The following is a 20,486-nucleotide window of genomic DNA, read 5'->3' as shown; positions in this document are numbered from 1 at the left end:
CGAACATGGGGCAGCTGGTGTTGTGCCAGGGTGTAGCTTCAGGCAGTGCTCTTTACCAACACCTTGCTCTTTGCCAGGAGGTGTGTGGTCCACGGCCCTTCCTGGCCCTGCTTTGGACACGGACGTGAGGAGAGTGTCTGCCCATTGGTGCCAGGATGATGGCCCTTAGTTAACTTATATCTGAAGAGTTTATACAGATTTATGTCTGAGTTTAAAAAAAAGGGCAGGAGAGAGAAAAAAAAAAATGTAGCTAGCCTCTGGATCAATTCTATTTTTTTTTATAAATGGTTTTGTTTTGGTTTTTTAAGTCATGACTCACAAAAGTTGTGTTAAGAGATGGTAAAGAAACTGCTTTCATGGCTGTTCCACTGGATGAGAGCAGTACAAAACAGAGCTGTTAATGAAAGATTGGTGAAGTAGATTTTTAATGTTTATGACACAACTGTAACATTACAAAGGCCAGTCGTCTGAAAAGTGCCTTTTGTTATTAAAGCGGTGTGCCAGGAGTCCAACCCTAAGTATGGATAAATATAGTTCATATGTTTGGTTCTGAAAATAAAGTTGTGCTCAAATGATATGTATCACTGCCAGCACTGCTCTATTGACAAAAAGTTTATGTGGCTATTTTCTGTAAAAATATTCTCTTTCTTACATCTTTATGATGGTGACTATACCGATCACAGCTGAACTTTCTTGCCTGGGAGCGTGTACATCCCTTAAAAATCAATGGAAACGAGAATATCTAAATGGTGCTTGTCTACCTGTATTGCTTACTGCGTACTTGCTGGCCACAAACTCACTAGTCTCCTTGCAGTGCCATCCTTTTCTTGGATTCATAATAAACTAGTTAATGAAAATTCATTTTCAAGTGCAGCATGTTGGGAGAATACAGGCTTATTCGTGTCCTCTGCTGACTCCGGCTGGGGCAATTGTAAAGCTGTCACTTACTCCCAGCAGAAGATGACACCCCTGCAGCCGAGTTCCAGACAGGTGGTACACTTGGTCGAAGCCACCGCAACCCAGTGCGTGAACAAGAGGCAACATCACTTTCAGTTTATATTAAGATGCAAGGCTGTGGACTGCGATGGCTGAAGGCTGTGATTCACAACCTCTGTCAGGCAGAGAGATGCTCCCTGAAGAAGCTACTCTTCCCGTCCGAGGGGTCAGCAGCCTCTTCAGCTAAGTCTTCCCTTCCACAGCTAAGTCTGACAGGGATTGTGAATCAGAGCCTTGGGCTGTTTTAAGGTCTTCTTCACTAGAGTGATACAAAGGCATATTTTATTTGTTCTTCTATTTAAGCTGTTCAAAATCAGTACGGCCCTTTCCCTTTGCCCCATATTTTGACAGTGATGGTTTTTCCCCTCTAGTTTGGCAAGTATTATATAAAGCATCATGTGATTTGGTAATAGGAATATTTGGTTCACTGAAGTCGTCCTTAGTCTTAAGGCAAAGTCCATGTGAGCTACCAAATGAATATTCATCAGTCATCCTGCACATAGCCGAGTGGTAATTAATTCTTTCTCTTCTGGTGACCACATGCTCCTGATATGGTAAAGAGAGTCAGGGGAAAAAAAGGAGAAGTGAACAGGAACAACATTGCAATCTTGCTGGTTAGTAGACTTGCAGAGGAAGGGTAGAATACCCCTTCTGCTAGCATTTTGGGCTTATGTCTTCCTAAAAAAATGGGGGAGGAAAAAAAAAATCGCTTGCTGTCTCTGTGTTTGCACTAAAGAAAGGTTTTTTGTTATCCCTTGGACCTGTCAGTAAGGAATTACAGTGGCAGTCCTCTTCCCGCAGGCTTTGCTCTTTGTGCTTTAACTATTCAGTTGTCTTCTCTAGTGACCTTGTTACTGGAGAATATAAACTATAAGCAATGCTTTCTTCTTCAGCTGTTCAACAATTATTCTGTATTGATCACGAATTTGGACTTTTAGATGCATAAATTTTACAGAGTTAACTGTGAGGTGTATCTGCGGCTTCTTTTGATGTCATGTCAGACGGAAATCAATGTTAAAACCTGCAAATTTCTGTTGAAGCAAAAATTTGAATGTCTTATAAATGAGGAATTACATGAGCTAAGTAGACTTTTTGCTGGAGCTATGTGCTTGTTCATAGTAAATGGCTGTGCACACCACGTATATATATTCATATGCATGCACAGCAATCGGGCTGTCTGCAGGACTGTTTGGATAACGGCAGCAGAAGTCGGTTTGATTAACGCTGCTCAGATGGCAGCGCCTTTAGAATTCTCGTCTTCCCTCTGGCACACGGAACATGTGGGAAGACTTTTCTTTCCCGCTCCTTCTATTGGGCATTTTCTGGACATGAGTTTCTTCACTTCTACATTTTAATTGCCGTATCCTTCAATAGTCTTTGGACATGCAAGATGCTGAGACACAAAAAAATGGTGTTATGAATCTGCTTGTCCAGCTTTTTCCGTTCAGCACATGGAGCTTTCTTTTTCCTAGGGTATGTATTCTTATAAATCTGTTTTTTTCTGATCTATGGAAGAACAGAACAAGGTACTTAGATCTCAGCTGCACGTGCATTTCGTGCCCTCTGGAGACGGATTTCTGAATTGGACAGTTGAGTGTGTTCCTTTTAAGCTTTTGAAATGTATAAATAAGAAGTACTGTGTCTACTTCACTATTTCCTTCAAGGAGCATGAGGAAGAGGTACTTGCACAATCACTATAGAAAATATAAACTCTTTCTCCAAAAATACACCTCTGTGAGACAGGAGGTATCCAGGCCTAAGGCTTTGACAGCAGCAAGTGTGAATCTCTTTCTCTTCCGATCTTCCATTCCTCTTCCTGCTGCCTGTGTCCCGTCTCATCCCATCCCCACCCAAGTCTGTAATCCATCCAGGAAATGTCCCTAATTTCTGTATTAACCTCTATATTACCGAGTATTTAATTTCACTTTGTCAGTAAAGATACCATTCTGACATTTGATTACCCTAAACTCAGGCTGAACAGATGTCTGGAGGGGTAACGGGCGTTAGCCTCAGCAAATATAAATGATGCTGCTTCATGGAATACAGGAAAATTATTCTGATGCTTTTCTGTATGCCAAGGACCTAACTTTTTCTTCACATTTCTTACTGGGTGCATCCACTCTTGCTACAAGAAGGATTGAATAGCATTCATTTAGCTCTTTTTCTGAGATCAGTGATCATAATGGAAAGTCTGAATGTAGCCTTGAAGGCAGAGAAATACAAACTTCTTGTAGAAATTTCCATTCTCTTGGTCACTGTATATTTACTTTTGTGTTGGGAGAGCTATTGTGTTCTGCTCTGATGAGGCTCATATGATGCTTATAGAATGGTTAATAGAAGCTTGGGGGTGGGCAATGCCTACTCTTTATTAGTTCTTGTCACTTTCTGGCTTTGAAAGGCTTGTTATCTGTTATCACAAAAAGGAAATGGCTACTGCTATGCTTGGCACTGCAGAAGTGCAGAATGCAGCCCTTTTCTTGTGTAACTATTGAAAACCATTATTATAAGCTTTGGGAGGAATATAAATCTAGACACTATTTGAACCAAAGATTACTTTAATATGAGGAAAAAAATTAGTATTAAAATAAATTATTTTAATGTGGTTTAAAAGCCAGTAGAGTTGGTTATGTGCTTATATTTCTTCATTTAAAATCCTTTCCAAACAAGCAACAAATGCTACCAGAAATCCATGCCCAAGTACTAAGGACAGAATAAATCTTCACCAAATGCATACATGGAAATAAGGTTGGCTTTGTTGTAAGAGTAAAATTGGTTTTGGTGATAGCAGAGCTTGTGTCCCTGGTTTCGGCTGGAAGATGACACTCAAACTTTCTAGCAAATACCCACCTACGTCTTAGCTTATCGCCTGTCTTGAAGATCATCCTGAGTGACATGCCTATGCCTCGCCCTAAAAAATAAGTGATTCTGAAATGCTGAACTGGGTTCAGAGCTGGAGCAAATGGGACAAGCCTGCTCAAGATGTAAAGACCAGAGAAGGAAAAAGAAAAATTCTGTTATCCACAGACATAGCTGAAGATACATTAAGCTGTTTCCTTGGGCAGGTCACCCAGAGGAAGAAGAGCTGGAGGATTTATGTCACTGGGGAAGCCAACATAGGCCTGAATGGAACTTCTGTGTGTGGCAGCAAGCTCCACAGTATTTGAGTCCATATAGCCAATGTTAAGATCCCAAAAAGTTAAGCAGAAGTAGTTTATTCTACTTTCTTGTGCTTTCTGTTTCGCCTTTGCGGGGTGCAGTTGTATGGTTATCTCTTGGTTTTCGTTTGTCTGTGCACATGAGAGATTCCCCAAAGAGTCCTTTAATGATATCCTACACTTAAACCACAACTTGTCACTGAATCAGATTCTCTTATGTTATTGGTTGGATTTTAAGATGCTGCTATGTGATTGAACTGTCATACCTTCTTTAAAGCCCACTGTGTCCTTTTGAAGAAGATGATGATGGAATAAGAACCCTCTGTAATTGTATTTAGTGACAGTAAGGTGTAAAGAAGAAAGTAGTTAATGGACACTTAAATCAGGTAGGCATTTATATTAAGCAAGGGAATTCAAACTGAAGGATGTTGTCATCGTCTTAAATTCTCCTAGGGTTAACTTTGTGAGTGGTGATTATCTGTTATTAGTTTGAGGGTTTGATCACTTGACTATATTAGTCTGTTGATTCACTGTATTACTGTGAAATTACATATTTAATCAGCTTAGATAACAGCAGAGCATTGATTTCTCAAGGGCTGCTTGCTGCGTGTTATTTGATTGACATGATTGATTTTATTATTTTGATTTTTAAAAAGCGAAAAAAGAAGATGCATCTTTTCACTAAATGGTACCTGGGCTTACTCTCTTTACACTTACAGAATATGTATATCTTAAGGTACAAAATTTGTAAGCTCTTTGTGTTCTCTTCAAAATTATTTCTAAATTGCTTCATGGCATGATTCATAAAAATAATGATCACTATGGAAAAAAGCCTTATGTTTTAATTCAGTATAGAGCTCTTGGGTTTTGATGTTTTGGTTTTTTATTTTTATTTTTTTTTATTCTAGACATAAGAAAGCAAAAACGACAGCCCATTCATCATTGATAGAAGCCATTGTGTAAGATGTATAATGATGAAGTGGTATTCTACAAAAGCAAACCCAGTAAACTAGGTCTTAAACTGAGTTAAAGCAGGAGGGTAAAAGGGTGCCTTTTGCTCATCATTGAGTTGTAGACCAATGCATCCAAAATGCAGTCCTGCCATATGATCAGGGCAAAGAGAAGTATCTAGTACAGATTACAAGCAGGACTATTAGAAATCCAGAGTCTGATGCACAGCTGTGTCATACCTGTTCCTGGTGCACTTGCATCCAAAGTGGTGAAAAAGCAGTTCCAGAGCACCTAGAGGATACATCCTTCATAGATTTAATGAGCACCAGGCTTTCCCACCGTCTTGTATACAGAGCTGAGAACTGGAGCTGTCAGGATTTGCTTCTCGGAAAACTTGGTAGGTCCTCTGAAATGCATTTTTGGGACCTCCATTGCAAGTAGAGAATATGGTGTTATCTAGTTACAGATCAGTTGCTGTGAAGTGCTTAATCTGGCTTGGATATCTTCTGTATATGTGCTTCCTCATGACTGTACTCTTTTTCACTTGTGACAGAAGGTTTAGGTGAAACTAAACTTTACTTTCTCTCTTGCTATCTGAATATGATTTGCATATCACCAAGACAAATCCTGGAATCTGCTTTATTTGAAATTTTTCTTTCATTATCATGTAGACTTGAAGGTGATAGTCCAAAGCAGCCTCAGCACACATTTTTTTACAGGGTATGTATTTCTCCCATGTTGCCCATTTTTTAAATCAGGATTTCAATAGCTAAAATCTATCACTGGTTTTATCTTTTGATTTAACATAAACACATGCAAGAGATGAAAGCGTCTTTTTTTTTCCCTTTCATGAGGAGGTAGGTTCCTAAAGCAGGAAACAAGTAGGATACATGAGGGCATCGGAGAATGCATTGTCTGATCTTATGATCTATGTTTTTCCTAGCCCTGATATATCCTTGCCTTGCAATGTTGTAATGAAAATTTGTTAACTGTTGTATTGAATCTGATGGATTTACTAACTCTGAGACATCTGAGATCTCACTTGCCTTAAAACAAATGGGCACTTATTCAGATTTACTCAGCAAGTAGAACTTTGCTACTTGCTTTTTTTTTTTTCCACGTTTGAAATAGGGAATTTTTTCCTCTTTTAAGCTCTGTTTGGAGTAACACAGTGGGTGTGCTAAGGGGGTGTTCCTTTGCACCCTCCATATTTTTCTACGTTACGCAGCTCAGATGCCTGTTGAGAATGTAGGCACAGCTCAGAGTGCTGGCTTAAAGCCTCCCTAAGCCTTTCTCAAATAAAATCGCTCTTCACTGCCCTGCTTCTGAGGAGAAACCTCAGAGATACATTCAGTCTTGTTTGCTTGTGAATATGTATCCACAGGCTCCACGGCAAAAGGTGGGTAACTAGGATTACACTCCACCGACAGACCTGATGCTGAATGGACTTCAAAGAAGATGTTGCTTGCTCTGCAAGAGAAGCAATTTCTTTGGGATTGGCCTGAGCTATGAGAGAAAGTGGAAGGAGAAGAAAAAAAAAAAAATTCTTGCTTTGCTTTCTGATTTGTGCATGCTTTGGAATTGCTGATGTTTGTGCCTGAGCTCTGACATCAGCACCTTTCACGGGTGTGGCATCTTTTTAAGGAAGTTTGGAAGCTACTCTGGAAAATAATGGCTTTGCTGCACAGAGAACACACATTTTCAGTAAATGTGTCTGGGACACTGAACTACTTTCTGCTACTAGCAAGGGTTTTGATTGCTTTAATGAGTTGCAGAGGCTGTGAACGGGCAGCTCTGCTTATTCTCCTTACATTAACCACCATGGTCTATGCATCTCAAAAGCTGTTAGATGAGCAACTGAACTCGCACTTCTTGTGTGCACTCTGAAAGTGAAACCTCTTCTGAGTCTTTCAAGTGTCCGAAAATCACTGGGTCATCCAAGACAAGAAATGTTACCTAAGATGGCCTTAGCTAGTAAAAGCCAATAAAATCTCCTGGTCCTGGTTAGCTGACCCATAACTGAAAGCTTGACACCAGAAAGTTTATGAGGAGTCTTTTAGGAAGCCAATAAAGAGCTGAATGATAAAAATAAGTGAAGGAAAGATATTGTAGCTAAAATAACACAGAAACCAACCAGACATTCAATTTCTTGCAAGCACAGCCTAAACAGGATTTCTTTGCAGAAAAGTGCTGATAAATGCTTCATTGTCATTTTCACTCCCACCATTTTGCTGTCCTCCCTTACCAACGAGATCAGAGCATACTCAGAAGGACTGATTTAACTCACACAAATACACAGATTACAAGCACAGGACAATGTGGAACAACCAGAAGCTCTGCCATGGCTTTCTGCCATGGCTTTCTTCCATGTCTTGATCTAAGGTGGTAGGAGAGAGGGAAAAAAATGAAACCCCAAGCAAATGAAACCAAAGCTTTGATTTTTGGTTGCTCATTTAACCTCAGACTCTTTCAAGGCACCAACCCGTTTGGAAAGTGGAGGCCAAGCAAACCACTCTCACTTTTTTCCTTCCCAGCAGCATGCCAAGCTCCACTTGCTGGTCTGGCACTTAGAGGCATTTCTAAAAGACAGCTTTATTTTTCTAGAGAAAAAGGAAATCTATATTTTGAGGTAAAGAAAGAAGCTCTCGTGCCTCTTAACACTAGTCTGAAACAGGAGGATATTGTGGTAAGTGTTATTTTTTTTTTCTTCACAATTTCTCTTTTTCTTTCCACATGCCCACATCAAAATTGTCCTACTAAGAGTACAAATACGGTAACATTAATAACAAGAATTGATTTTTTTTTTCATCATTGAAAAAGAGATGCCAGTAACTTGTTGTTCCATATGTTCATTTTAATGTCCTGAGACAGTTTGCTGGGAGCCAGGCTCTTGCCCGTGCTAGCCAAATAATTTTATGCAGGTGCCCTCCTGAGGAGGAGAAACCATTACACAGGAATTTTGCTAGCTGTTGGAAATCTGTTGACAGTTGTTCAAGTCACTGTGGACTGCAGCAGTAATGGTGTGATTGTGATCTAGAGTCCTAACTTTCAGCTGTTTTAGCGAGTGCCCTCTGAGCCGATTTCCTGCAGCTTGAGCTTACAGACAGATCGTATGTGTGTGGTCTTGTTGGTTTGTTGTTTGCTTTTTTTTTTTTTACAGGAGCTATATGCTTTCATGTCTCTGTCTTATTTAAATGCAGAGGGTTACTTCGTCATTGACAAGCTCATCACTTCAGGGGAAGGGCTGTGCACTTTTGACTGCTCAGTAAGTGCTAGAACAGGCTAGCAATACCAAGCTAAGTGAACCTAGCTCTCCTTTCTACCGTGAGAAGAACTCACGGATAACTGCCTGTGATTTATTTTCTTCTCTTTCCTTTTTTTCACGCAGAAGATGGCTCTGATGGCAGGGTTCCTCGCTAGGGCTGGAGGCAGCAACCCTGTTCTGGTGTTCCACATGGCAGCTCTGGCAATGCTGGTATCAGGTAAGGAGCAGTCCTGGCAAGGACAGGCATGCTGTTGGCATTTTTAAGATCCTGTTTAGGAGTTACTTAATGTGGCTGATAGATGCTGCCTGGGTTGTGGGACAGAGAGAATATCCATTGCAATAAGCTTCCAGCGGGCAATGCTCTGCATGAGGTTTTTCAGCCTTTTGATTTCTCCATGCTGAATTTTGCGCAGGGAGCTAGGAGGTGAAATCTGATCCCAAAAGAGCAATATGTTGAGCCCATCAGTATTTTTATATTATCTTTCCATGGAACAGTTCAGTATTTGCTGAAAGCAAAAACTTTCAAGTTGAAGAGAAAAAAACAAACAACCCACCCAAATATCGCTCTCCCTTGATGCTTTCACTTTCTTTTTTGAAGAAAGGACGCTTTTCTCATCTTCCATTTTTATGAAAACAGCAAAGCTTATAGAGAATGTTCTGTTTGCATAATGCCTTTGCTGCAAGATCTATGATAGGAAACAGAGATTTTTTTTTTTCTTTCGCCAGGGAAAAAATATTGGTTTTATTGTGGTACCTGTTATCCTAGGTGCTCTGTGCGCATCTGGAGCAGAAGACAGCCCCTGCTTTCACAGTGCATATACAAATGGAGAAGTATGGGGGGGGTGGGGAGTTGGCCTGGCACAAAGGTGAGTTCAGTTGATGTCTGCTTTCTTCCACCACAGAACACAGTATGCTGGAAATCATTTACTCATCTACCACGAAATACTTGGAAGAAGGAGAGAGCCTGAGTTTGAATTGCCTCATCGGTCATCAACAGGATCAGTCGTCACAATTAGAGGCTCACTGGTATAAACAAGCGAAGAAACAAAACGAGACTGGGTTTGGAATAGAGGTGGAAAGCTTGCGCCTCTCACAAAACTCAGACCCCAAGGCAATAGTCACGTCCTCTCTGCTGCTGAAAATTCAGAAAGTCAACCAGTCAGACAGTGGCCGCTATCAGTGCAGGGCCGAAATAAAGAATACGCTCCTCACCGCTGTGGGCCACTTTGTTAGAGTGAATGTAACAGGTAAGCTCTGTGTGTCCAGGAGCCTTCTTGCAGAGGGAGCTAGGAGATCATGTGATTGTCTCTAAAGTGAAATTTCTGCGTGTGAAAAACTGTGTTTGTGTTCTCCTCCTAGGGTGTGAAACTAAAAATGGTTGCTGACACACTGTGTCATGGAATAGGTTTCATACTCCTCCATCTCTTCGTCTATGTGTGCTAAATGCAAGACTGGCGTGGGAAAAATGTTGGGGATTTGTTTTAGATTGGCTGTGGATCTCTCTGAGTTAACGGGAGTAGTTTCCCATGGGATTTCTACTCCGAGCACCGTTGCCAGAGCTGAAAGGAATTGGGTGGAAACGTGTTAGTCTTGGGTTAGATGTAGGTCTGCCCCAGTTCACCTAGCATCTGGTCCAGGTTTGTAGCCATAGCTACATTCACAGGCAGTAAAGTTATCTTTGCTAAAATGGAGTTCTATGTATTTCCTTAAATGGAGACCTTTGTGTACGCAAGCAGTCTAGCCTTCAAGCCCCTTGAATTCATTGTAGTGTATGTAGACCGCAGGAAGGATTCGTGCTTAGAGGTAGCGGGACTTCAGGTATGGCAGACACCACTAAGAATTATTTGGTTCTTACTGAGGTGAATTTTTTTTCTCTTGCTTCATTACTTAGAAAAGTAAAAACACTGCACAGAAAGACTGGGAGGGCTGAAACAAACAGTGTCAGTGCCTCTGTGCAATCATTTCTATACAGGTCCTAACTGATTGTGTGGTATGGTGTCCTCTGCTTGTGCCAAGTGACTTCAGCTCCAGGCCTTCAGCAGAAGGGAGTGTCTATTTGGCCTAACTAGCCAAGGTTCTCATCTGGTGGTTGTGGGGGTGGGGAGCTACTACGGCTTCGTAGGTTGGTTCTGATCAGGGGCAGCCTGAGAAACCAGCTCATATTCCTTCCAAGATGTTCTCCCAGCTTTGTTAAGATGTAGGGATTATATTAATCTTTTGCCTTCTTAAAGTTTTCTTCAACATGTTTTGACTAAAAATACAGTAAAAAAACCTTACAACTTCAGTCACTTTTTTTGCCATTAAGTTTTAGGTAAGGATAGATGCAGTTCTGGAGGCTTTTATTTGCATGTTGGTCATTGTTATATCAGGTGTGAGCATTGTCAATACCACAGAGAGCACAGAGGGTGACCTGGAACAGAACAAAGCTCTGAGGGTGGATTCTGAGCTGGAGAAGATGTGGGCTGTGATCATGATATCCTGGATAATTGTCTATGTTAACGGTAAGAAGATATTTATCTATCTCTGTCTCTCTCTCTCTCTAAACCTTTTTTTTCTGAAGATAGAGCTTATGGTTGATTTTATAAAATCACAAGACTCACAGGTGGATTTCTGGCATGGCCTTTGAGTTTAATGACTCTGTCTTTCCCACTGTAGTAATTCCATAGAGGTTAGCGGACTAAAACTCCCCACGCAGGAAGGTGAAATGATCCCAACTAACTAGTGTCGGTTTTGGTTTTGAGCGGTTTTGCAGAAGGCGCAGCTGAGCTGGATTCAGGCCAACATCCGCAGAAGTCACCTGGCTCAGTGTCCAATTCCTGGTCGTGCCAAAACAGAGTGCACTGAATGAGCACAGGACCATTGTTTTATGGACTTCAGATGCCTCCTTTGTGGCCTTGTGGGAGTATGTAGTTCTGTGCTAATGTGACATAAGGTATCCTGCACATTAAACACTGAGCCTGAGCTCAGGCAGCTGATTTAGATGTGTGAAAGTCTCTCTTCTTGGCCAGAAGACCCCTCAATATAACCTCTGAGACATGGTGTTGCATTAGTCACTTTTTGAGTACGCTTGTGTTTTATTACTTTGGATTGGTACATTTTGCTCTTGAACACCAGTACATTTTTTTTTTCCTTTCTTTTTTTAATTGGTATGTGTATGTTTTCATCTTTGTTTCCACCTAAGGACTGGTACCATGAAGACACTGTTTGTGAAGTCTGAGCTGCTTTGCTTAAACAGGATAATATTCCCGAGATGCTGCAAGAACACCTTCATTTCATTGCGCGTGGTGAAAGTCTGGGATTCACGTTGTGTTTCATGGCACACTTCAAGGTTTGAGGAATTTATTTCTGGACTTCCTGGTGCTGGTTCATTGGGATTATTCACTTTACCTGTTAACCCCATCTACATCCTAGGCAGAGAAGAAGAATTTCTTCATGCCTTTTCTAGCCCTAGGATTGAAATTCTCTCGTACCTGATGTCAGTTCTTCCAGATTTTGCCTTCATTCAGGCAACAGATTTCTCAGTGTCATGCTCTTTGAAATGAAGAGGTGGTTTCTTTCCAGCTGTCCTTTCTGGGACCTGCCTTCCATGTGGGGATGTTTTCCCTTTCTGCTACAGCCGCCTAGGCAAAGAAGGATTTCCTGAGTTCCTCTCTCCTCTGAAACGTCTTCTGACAGATTTCTAGTCTATCCTCTGTGCTCTTCAGTTTGCTCTGAGACCCTTCTTCAGCTCTGAGTAGTGTGAGCTCAAGTAGAGGGATGCACAGGAAGCAGAAATGAAGTCAGTGTCAAACCCACTGTTCTCCAAATAGAAACAGGCACCATGTTTTACCCTAGCTATGGGATGTTTTGAAAGGCTGTTTTGTCTGTAACCTTTTAAAAGTGTTGTGTCCCTCTCCCCGAGTATTTATGTAACTTTGCCTTTTGTGTCATGGGTTCTCTCGTAGGACTTTAAATTTGGTACCAAATGACAAAGGAAAGATGGTTACATCTGTATGTGTTGGTATGTTTGGGAACTCTTTCTGTGGTTACTAAAGCTTGTCTGATGAGTGGTTCTGACCTCTGCCATGTTTGTCATACTTGGACATGTGTGCAATGTTTTTGAATGTCAAAACAGACACGTGTCTTCTAAATAAATAAGTGATCATTTATCTCCTCGTCGCTTTGCCAGGTATCCGATTGTTTATCAGCTCTGAAGGGCTGCAACTGCTGCTGCTTTGTGAGCCTTTCCATCAAAGGCAGCCTGATTTTGGGTTCTTGTTGAAATAAACGTGTATGTCGCATCTGACTGAACCAGCTGCTTAAAGGGCACCCTTGATGCTGCGAAGCAGTAACAAGCAGTATAGATGGGGGACGGGGGAGGCAGGGGGGCTCAGGAAGAACGTCGTATGATGCTGTGTTTTGGGTTCCACTGAGACAGTTCAGACTGCAGATATTTTTAGCGCTATTCTTCGGCAGGCAGCATGCTGTACAATTGCATATCAATATGATGCTTCTCCTGTAGGTTGGTGTAGCTATGTTTCCACCTCCTGGCAACTACAAGGAATAGCTGAAAAGAGACTAAGGAGTATAATGTTTTTATTTTTGCAAGGCACTACAAGATGAAGTAGGAATTTTGAAGAGGCACATCTCTTGGGCTGAAAGAGATTTTTAGCTCTTCAAAGTTCAATATTCTATGCTATGTATAAGCATAGAAGCTGTTTCCAAATAGTTTGCTTTGTAACTACTGTGAAACTGAGTGCTTGAGCTGAAAGGTCATAAATACAAGGTGCTTGCAGCAGGACTGTAAGTCATAAGATGCCAGGCAGACATCTTGTGTTGAGGAATGGAGCATGAGCGTATATCCATGGTAACTGGGAAGGGACGTGAACACAGTGAAACTCCAGTCTCTGAAATCTCTCTATATTCTGTCTGTTAAGGACAACAATTGTTATAGGGGTACACACTGTTACAGAGGACACATAGTCAAGACTGTAGGCATTCTGTAAGGTAAGTGCCCTTCAATAATAAGAAAATGTAAATTTTCCAAAATAAAATTCTCTTTCTCAAGTCAGGATGACCTCTCCCTGTCTTTGACAACGGTGTGGCCAGAGCTGGATTTTCCTTCAGGAGCTAATCAGAAACTTGTAGTGCCCATTTCTTGTTCAATGCCATCAGCCTATTTCACAGGAAAGACCATAAGTCCTTTTGGTAGCCATCTCTGAACTGCCCTGTGTGAAGAGGAAAAAGACAAGTTTGAGTTGATAGTGAAGTACGTATTTCTAGAGCCTGTGAAGAAATACAGATCGTTAGTCCAAAACATCCAGATGAAAATGTCTTTTTCAGTGAAAAACTGATTTTTCAAGCTAACTGTCCAAGTATGCATTCAGCCAGGATCCCTTATGGGCATAATGAGATCACTGTTCCTTATGCGCTCATTAACTGTGTTAAAACTAGCCTGGAGAAGTTTTGTAACTCAGGCATGTAAGCTTGGTTGAGTAGAGGTGCTGGACTCTAAAGTATGGAATCTGGACTTTGAATGAGGTTGTTTTCTTCGTTGTTCAGTTGCAGGGACTCCAATGTAAGCTGCACTCGGTGTCCATAACTTGCCTTCTTTTACATGATGCGTTGCCTCACTTGGGAAAATCATCCTGTTCAAAGGGGCTTGTTGGAAGCCTGTATAGTTCAAAGGTGCCTCAGTGTATCCCTTTGGATGTGTTTTTTGAATTCCTTTAGCCAGAGGCTCTTTATCATTGCGGAAGTCATAAACTAGCTCTGACATTAAACCATGTAGAAGCAAAGTGCAACCCAGATTTCTGGGGATGGAGACTTAGCAAGCAGGCCAAATAAATAACTTCTCCTGCTGTGTAGGAGGGCTGTGAGGTATGCAGCTCTTGGCTCTCCAAGGAGGGAGCCGAGGAGGAGAAGAGGTGAGGCAAACTGGTGAGGCAGCGCTGCCAGCACAGTTTTGCTCTCCTGTCTGCATTTTGCAGGCAGCTGCTTGAGTCTGGGCCCCAGGGCTGGAGGCGTCCCCACTTCGGGAGGGGAGGAGGGCGGTGGGGGGCTCTGCCTGGGCCACACCATGGGGCTGGACGCCTGCTGTGGGTTGAGTTTTAATGGCTGCCTTCTGGTGTATGTGGGGTGGCAGCCGGGGGCGAGGGAGTGCTGTATCTGCCTGCGCAAGCTGGGCGTTTGGGCAGTAGCAGCCCCTGGCAGCTGCTTGACAGAAAAGGGTCCACTTTAATGACAGAGATACAGAAAATGGTATATAATCAGTGACGCAACCTCGTTAGCTGAGCATCCCCAGGTACCTTGTCACTTGAGTGCAACAGCTCTAAAAGTGTGTGCGTAATGTTGTGTCTCTACACATCGATTTTTATAAATGTACATAGATGTAGCAACACGCACACATAGCCACAGCACAGATACTTTTAGCAAGTCAGAACGTTTTGCACTTTGTTGAAGTGGGTCCTTAGCTGCGCCCGAGGGCAGGAGCTGGGCAGAAGGCTGTGGTCTGCGGCGTGAATGCGTGCAGCAAAGGCCTTCTGGCAGGGAGCGGGAGGCTGCCAGAGTCGGCTTCTGCTGCTTCCTGCACTCTCCGTGCTAGCTGACTTTCTCTGCATCTGATTTCCCTTTCTCCCACTTGTTTTGTAGCGCCTTGTCTCAGCTTTTCACACAGCACCTTATGAATGAGGAGCTAAAAGCCCTGATGTGTGTGTTCTCCCAGCCTGGAGCAGGCATTGCTCTGCCACCCTGGCCTCGGGAGCTGCTCCTCTGTGCTGTGTTTTAAGCCACCCTGGGAAGATGAGAAGGTGAAGAAGAACTTTTACCAGCAATGCCCACAACTGCGTGATGGCATCAACGTCTGTGGGAGCTGACCTGACTTCAAGTCACATTTTCCACCTGCAGACCACTGGCCAACAAAAACGGCATGCAGTTCAGGCCACATAAGCTTGAATGAGGACATGCCGTAGGACTGGGCTTCCCTTGGCAACTCTACCTTTCTGCATCATGCTCCCTTGCATCGAGCATAAAAACTGCCAGAAGTGCTGCTCTGACCAGCTGCAGCACAGATAAGAAAAGAGGTGAGAAGTTTGGCTGGAAACCACAGTGGAGAAATTTTCGAAACCACTAAGTGACACAGAACTCTAGGTGTTAACCTGGCTCATAAGAAAGGGAGTTTATGACAGCAAACAAGGCTGTGTGGTGAGGAAGGAAACAGGTAGAGCAGAAGCATCTCCTTTGATTGCTCTGCGCCAAAAGATTGTAGGCAGTGATAAATGCCATCCTGACACTGCTATCATGACTTCAGTTTGCATTTGAGAGGTGGGATGTGTAGTTTTTCCAGTGTAGGCAGGGGTTTCTGTTTCAGGTATGCTTTGTTATACAGCTGGTTTGTTCCACTTGATGTAAAAATCACATAAATGGAAGCCACTAAAAGAAAACTATTAAGCCTTCTCCTTTGCTATCCAATAACACTATGCATTTCATATTTGGAAGTGTTGATCTAGCTGTTCTACAAACACAGAAGAGGAGACAAGGTTTTCCCTTCCTGAAAAAGTTAAAAAACAAAAAATTCTACTTCTGTGTGATGAGTCTGAGGAGGGCTGAGTACGCAGCTCCTCGAGGCTGGAGTAGCTGACTTCCAGCTGAGTCTGTTGGAGGTTCCTGGGACTTCTTGCAGATGTTCATGGTTTTCCATGGGAGAAGGAAGCTGTAGCTTTCAGAGAATGTTAGCTTCTGTGGGGTGAAGGAGGCAGAGCGGGGAACAGCTGAAGGAGAGAGGTCTGGTAGTCCTGAGGCTCTACCCCACTGCCTATAAAGTGGTCAGTGATGCTATGTGTAAGATTGACTGTTGGGTGAGGAAGGACCACCTGGGGTTTTATTTCTTCTACACATCAGTTCTGCTGTTATTTCTGTTAAAAATGGGTGTTATGTGAGATTTGCAGCTTCTTTGTATGCAGTTCAGGAAGTATGGTGCAATTCAGTCACATTTGGCTGTGGAGTAGGAGGCCAACAATTCCGGCTGAAAGATGGGAAGGAAACTTTCATCCAGGGAGTCTGAGATACTTACCAGTTCTTGCTGAAGAGTCTTGAGAGTTAAGTCTCCACCGATAAACCATCTCTTTTCTGTTCATCTTGGAAAACTTGTATGAGAGTATTTTTCTTGGGCTATCCACAGCTCTGAAGGTAGTAATTGTACTTATAGGTTGTTGTTTCCCAGGTTCTTCCTGGGAAACCAGCAACAAGGTGCAGTAGTCCACAAGAGGCAGGAATTAAAGTAGCTATGGTCACGAACATCTCTGTTGTAGACAGATTTGGCTGCTGGAGTATTAGGATTGAGTGAAAAGCCCCTGGGGTTAATGACCCTCAGGTGATAAGGGGATTCTCTAGGACCAGGAGCAGAAGTTGCTGAGCACAGCCATGTTGGTCCAGGGACTGCAATTAGGATGAAATTAGCTATAGTTGAAAAAGAAATCCTCTTTCTTGGTCTCTGTAGTTGTCTCTGGACATTTGAACCTGGAAGTGTCAGGTTTTAAATGTTTCATTATCAGCAGTGCTTCCCCCGTATATTTGCTGACAGTGATGAGAGCTGCAGATGGTTTATACCTGGGAAAGTCAAGCTGTTAGGTACACGGACCAGTTTTTTTTTTTCCCATGCCACTGATAATGTAAAGCAAATGTCCTCTGTCTTTCTGAAAGGAAGAGAACAGACTACCATGAGGGTATTCTTACTCTCATTCATCCTTTGCTTCTACTCTCCATTCCCAACACTGGGTTAGAGAGCTTTCTGAAGAGGCTGGCTGCAAGGCAGCTACAGATGTGAGGTGTACAACTTAAGTCATATAATAACTTCATGGGAGTAAGCTATTTTCTAGATGGGCTGGTGTTAAGAAGGTAAATATTTTTGAGAGGAGAGGAGATGCCCACCTGCTTTCTTAAATTACAGTTGCTAAAGATAAAAAGTCAGACAAAATACTCATCTGCTGTATGGCATGTTGATTATTTTTTTTCCCTGGGGAAACAAACCGCTTTGTTGTAATGCTAATATTAGTAGTATTCTAAATATCAATATCTTGTGGATATATCTTGCAGTGGATGTTGTCTACCTTGACTTCAGCAAGGCTTTTGACACTGTCTTCCATAACATCCTCATAGGGAAGCTCAGGAAGTGTGGGCTAGATGAGCAGACAGTGAGGTGGATTGAGAACTGGCGGCGCTGAGTCTAGCTGGAGGCCTGTACCTAGTGTTGTCCCTCAGGGGTCAGTACTGGGCACAGTCTTGTTCAACTTCTTCATCAACGACTTCGATGAAGAGATAGAGTGTACCATCAGCAAGTTTGCTGGTGAAACAAAACTGGGAGGAGTGGCTGATACACCGGAAGGCTGTGCTGCCTTTCAGCGAGACCTGGGCAGGCTGGAGAGTTGGGCGCAGAGGAACCTGATGAGCTTCAACAAGGGCAAGTGCAGGATCCTGCACCTGGGGAGGAACAACCCCATGCACCAATACAGGCTTGGGGTGGACCTGCTGGAGAGCAGCTCTGTGGAGAGGGACCTGGGAGTGCTGGTGGATGACAAGTTGACCATGAGCCAGCAGTCTGGCCTGGTTGCCAAGAAGACCAATGGTATCCTGGGGTTCATTAAGAGGAGTGTGGCCAGCATGTCAAGGGAGGTTCTCCTCCCCCTCTACTCTGCCCTGGTGAGGCCCCATCTGGAGTACTGTGTCTGGTTCTGGGCTCCCCAGTTCAAGAAAGATGAAGATCTACTGGAGAGAGTCCAGCGGAGGGCTACGAGGATGATGAGGGGACTGGAGCATCTGTCCTATGAGGAAAGGCAGAGGGAGCTGGGCTTGTTCAGTCTGAAGAAGAGAAGGCTGAGAGGGGATCTTATAAATATCTAAAGGGTGGGTGTCAGGAGGATGGGGCCAAACTCTTTTCAGTGGTGCCCAGCGACAGGACAAGGGGCAATGGGCACAAACCGAAGCATAGGAAGTTCCAGGTGAACATGAGGAAGAACTTCTTCCCTCTGAGGGTGACGGAGCACTGGAACAGCCTGCCCAGGGAGGTTGTGGAGTCTCCTTCTCTAGAGATATTCAAACCCCGCCTGTATGCAATCCTGTGCAACCTGCTCTAGGGAAACCTGCTTTAGTTGGGGGATTGGACCAGATCTCCCCCAGAGGTCCCTTCCAATGCCTACCATTCTGTGATTCTGAGATAATGCAACACACAGACACCACAAACCTCTGTCCTGCTGTGGAGGAAGCTTCAAACCTGTTTACCTTTAGGTATATGTTACCAGACCACTGTGATTTTACAGTTCTTTAGTGTAGCTCATTCACTATTGTTTTGAGAGCTCCTTCTATTAGGCTAGTTCTCTCCCTTTTGGAAAGCCATCTACCCACTGTTTCCCAGTTTGTAGAGAAAGCTTTACACTGTTACAGGTCTGGAACTGAAACAAACTGGCTCATGAACTGGATGGGTTGAATTTTGCAGCTTCAAATCACCTGTGGCTTCCACAGATGCCAGCACATGTCAGAAAAATAGAGAATCACAGAATCACAGAATGGGAGGGCTTGGAAGGGACCTCTGTGGGTCATCTAGTCCAACCCTCCTGCCGAAGCAGGGTCACCTACAGCAGGCTGCACAGGACCACGTCCAGGCAGGTCTTGAATATCTCCAGAGAAGGAGACTCGACAACCTCCCTGGGCAGCCTGCACTGTGGAGGTACAGCTCCTCCAGTCACTAGCAGTCCTAACAATCTTCTGCTGTGCTAGTACAGGGCTTCACGGATGTGTTTTCAGGGCTAGGGTATCTTTCAGAGAATAAATATACCAGGAGGCTATAAAGTCAAACCAAAAGTCCATTAGCCCAGCATCATTTGCAGTGGCCATCCTCAGGTGGTTAAGGAAGATGGCTAAGAACACAGCAAGGACACAACCTCTCCTCTCCCCCCAAAACTTTTCAGTTTCTGAGAATGAACAGCTTTGGGAATATCTACTTGCTGACGCTTTTGGTATGATTTGTCTTTCTCCCAGGGCATTCAAAGTCTTCCTTTATTTTGTAACATCATTTCCAGTGGAGGGACTTGAGGAGTTCGCAGGAGAGGACCATTGCTCGGGACCAACAGGGGCAGCAGTCAAGCTGAATCGTCCCCTCAGCGGGGTCTGCAGGCTGCTCCCAGACCTGGTGCAAAATTCTTCGCAAGCAGTGAGCAGGCTGCAGAAAACCAGCCCGGGGCCTGGCCACCGAGTTGCACGGGGAATGCGGACACACAGACACATGCTGCTATGTTTCTTCAGGTAACTCTTACAACTCAGGTGTCCAGCAGCTCATGTTAAAACTTTGAGGAGAAATGGGAAAGCCTCTAAGATTGCCATTTGAATTGCTCCAATTATTGATTGCAAATGCCTTACCAGAATATAACCCCAGCTTCAGGGGTTTCCCATGCTCAGAAGGACAGTTGAAAGTGGAGACTGACCGGGGGATGTGGAAAACATGGCATAAGCAGCATCTCTCACGTCAGAAAAGGCATTGGCTGCCTGCAGGCTTCCGAGTAGGTTGCTGTGTGGTTGGCAAGTATTTGTTGTAAGAGTTCTGGGCCTCCTGAGGTGACAGGCAGCCCTGCGTGGGGTGCAGGGACTCCCACCTGCAGAAACCATGTCTCCCCGTGCGAGCTGTCACAGGGGCGCATGGCTTTGAGGTGGCGAGGTGGAAACATCGAATGCCTTGCAGTGATGGTGCTGCTGCATGAAGGTTCTGACCGTTAAATGTGTGGGTCTGGATTTTAAATTACTGTAGCCTTGCTCTGAATAGTCAGTCTTTACTGCTGCCTTGTCGTTGGAGGAGTGGGAGAGCCAACACAGCTGCTTGCAACTGCTTCCTCTTCTTGCCATCCCTCCCAACTCTCCCCTGCCCAAAGACACCAGGTGTTACACACAATAGACTTTTGAGGCAGGGTCTTCTCTACCCTTTAAAATGTGCTTCTGCTGTGAAGCAGAGCCATATTTTGCCAAGTTAAGCGTGGGAATGGCTATGTGATGCATTGGTTGTTTTTTGAAATGTTGTGGTGACAACGCACTGATTGATACATGGTTCTTGATGGTCTGCACCTTTTCCTCCTTCAGGAGTAATATATGTTAAAATG

At 43.6% G+C, this 20,486-nt stretch overlaps 1 protein-coding gene across 1 annotated transcript in view; it reads right to left on the bottom strand.

Moving 5' to 3' along the window:
• The window catches only part of PDZK1 (PDZ domain containing 1), a 206,388-nt gene that overhangs the window by 13,523 nt on the left and 172,379 nt on the right, over positions 1-20,486 (bottom strand). The gene's annotated exons all lie outside the window — the stretch shown is intronic.

This window comes from Opisthocomus hoazin, chromosome 1, assembly GCF_030867145.1.
Source record: "Opisthocomus hoazin isolate bOpiHoa1 chromosome 1, bOpiHoa1.hap1, whole genome shotgun sequence".
NCBI lineage: Eukaryota > Metazoa > Chordata > Aves > Opisthocomiformes > Opisthocomidae > Opisthocomus > Opisthocomus hoazin.
This window is presented reverse-complemented; position numbering and strand designations above follow the sequence as displayed.